This window comes from Bombus bifarius, unplaced genomic scaffold, assembly GCF_011952205.1.
Source record: "Bombus bifarius isolate JDL3187 unplaced genomic scaffold, Bbif_JDL3187 scf7180000010259_frag, whole genome shotgun sequence".
Taxonomy (NCBI): Eukaryota; Metazoa; Arthropoda; class Insecta; order Hymenoptera; family Apidae; genus Bombus; species Bombus bifarius.
In genome coordinates, this window is record NW_022885581.1 from 2,501 (window position 1) to 5,000 (window position 2,500).

Below are 2,500 nucleotides of genomic sequence, written 5' to 3' on the forward strand. Positions count from 1 at the left end.
CATTGTCAACAGTGGGACCGCGCGTGTGGATGTACCGCCACGTCTCTGCTGCACGATTTACCTGCACACCGTGCAGTCAGACCCAGATGAGACTCACGTAAGCGGGAGTTGAGGAAGTGTACCTCGGCGGCTTTCCCGACGGTCTCACCCTTGGCTTCAGGATCGTGGGTGCGCTACTACCCAAGGCTCCGTGGGGAAGACTTTGTCTTACACCACAGCAACCTTCCTTGCGGTGTACATAGAGGACTCACGTAAGCGGGACGCTTGTCCCGACGGTCCTCCCTGGCTGCGGGACCGTGGGTTTGCCAGCCCCCATAGACTCGCAAAAGCGAATCCTCCCTGCGGAGAGTAGATAGGGACAATTAGTTTGAGCGTATAAGGGCTCGGCTTGGGGCCGACCGCGCCATTCCTGGAGTGTAAAACTCATACTGGCTTCGCTCTATAGATGATCGGTATTTATTATCCACTTCCTGACGGCCACTGCCCGGGGAACGGCGCGTGGGTGGTCGGCGCGCGGCTTGGAAAAACCCTGCCCTCTCCTTTCGGGTCTTCGGACAAGTTGAACCTACCCTTTCGGGCGGCAGCTCGCTTAGCCGGCGCGGCGAGATGCGCGCACCGCGCCGCGCCGTTACCAGCGGGGGCCACGAGGAGGCGGAGCTGCCAGCGTGTTGCTCGGTCCCAGCAGGTTGGCTTTCCAGCCGATTATTCCCTGCACCGTCACAGTACTCATTTGCATGAGTACCGCCTGCACCGACGGTCGCAGGGGGTCTTTCCTAGATCTTCCTTGCCTTTTCCTTTTTTCGTGTTCTTTTGCTTTTGTGCTGTTTCTTGCTCTTTTATGTTCGTTTATATTTCGTTTCCCTGTTTAGAGTCCGATGTCGTTGGTCTCCGTGCCTCTCAGCGTCGCGGGTTCTTCTTCTTCCTCCTCTTCTTCTTCTTCCCCTCTGCGCTGTTCGGTCGGTCTCCGTGCCAGCTTTGTACTCTGTGTGTTGCTCCTGTCCCTGAGTATCGTCCATGTGGCGAGGGTCCCTCTGCCTCCCTCAGAATTCTCCTTCTCTTCTCCTCCTTTGTCCGCAGGACGCTCCTTGTGAACTGGAGGAAGTGGGGGTATACGTCCTTCGTTATAAACTCCCACTTTTCTTCTGGCCAGTCTAACTTTAGATCGCGTATCGCGTTCCGCAGTGTTTGACGGTCTTCTTCGAAGAGAGGACATTCCTCGAGGATGTGGTGGGGGGTTTCCTCATTGCCGCAGTCGCACGTGTCCCCTTCGCTCAAGCCGAACGTCTTGAGTTTGCTGTTAAAGTCCCCATGACCGCTGATGAACTGTGTCATATAGTGGTCGGGTCTTACCCAGCGATTCTCAAGCCTGTCCTTAATGCTGTCGAAGTACGCATAGGTCGTTCTCCCGTTGCTCGTGGTCTGCCAGCGTTCCTGCCACTTCTCTATTGTTTGCCTGGCGATTTCCTTTTTGCTTGTCGCGTCGTCTTGGCCTTTTCCCCATCGGTATTTCCTTACTCGGGCTTCGATGAGGAGTTCGATCGGGATGGCTCCGGCGATGACTTGGAGGGCCTCTGTTGACGTTGTCCTGTATGCCTTTGTCACTCGGAGGAGTGCCATCCTCTGCGATCTTATGAGTCTGCTCTTTGCTTTACCTTTCAGCAGGTCGCTCCAGCCGGCTGCGGCGTATGTGGTTATCGGTTCGTACAGCCCTTTGTACAGGGTACGCATGGCCGCGTGTCCGAGTCCCCACTTTGCCTTGGCCACTCTCGCAAGGCTGTTGAATAGTTTCTGGCACTTTTTTGTCGTCTCGTGTACATGCCTGTTTATTTTCAGGCCGCTTTCTAGGTACACTTCCAGGTATTTGATCGCCTGTTTCATTTTCATGCTTCTGCCATCGATCTTGATGATCGGTGGTTTCTCCGCATCCAGCTTGCCCTTGACGAGCATCATTTCTGTTTTCTCCGCCGACAGCGTGAGTTTCTTCCTGGCGCACCAGGTAGCAACGCGTGTGACTATATTTCGTCCCTTCTCTTGCAGTTCGGTTCTCGCGTTTCCTGCGACCAGGATCACTATGTCATCCGCGTACGCGATCGGTTCGCACTCTGTCGCGCTTGTCGTGAGTTCGGCTAGCAGGTCGTCGAATATTAGGTTCCAAAAGCTTGGACCCAGTACCGACCCCTGCGGGCAACCCTTCGTAACGGGCTTGCTGACCATGTCATTTTTCCCCGCGATTCGCACGGCTCTGTCCGAAAAGTAGCTTCTCGTCAGTCGATATAGATTGGCGGGGCAGTCTCTTCTCTTCAACTCGTGCATCACGTTGGGCCACCACACGTTATCGAATGCTCCTGATATGTCGAGCGCGATTGCGAGTACGTACTTTTCCTCACACATTCGCTCGACTATCTCGCGGAATTTTGTGATCGCGTCCACTGTAGATCTTCCGGGGCGAAAGCCGTACTGCCTGTCCGACGTTAAGGCGTGGTCGTGGAATATAGTTGCC

The 2,500-nt window shown here is 55.0% G+C and overlaps 1 non-coding gene across 1 annotated transcript in view; it reads right to left on the reverse strand.

The window, feature by feature from the left end:
• LOC117216257 overlaps positions 1-2,500 on the reverse strand; it is an 8,769-nt gene that overhangs the window by 2,308 nt on the left and 3,961 nt on the right. Inside the window, exon 1 of the ribosomal RNA XR_004489336.1 lies at positions 1-2,500. This exon is cut by the window's left edge and continues 2,308 nt beyond it; it is cut by the window's right edge and continues 3,961 nt beyond it. This is a non-coding gene — a ribosomal RNA (large subunit ribosomal RNA).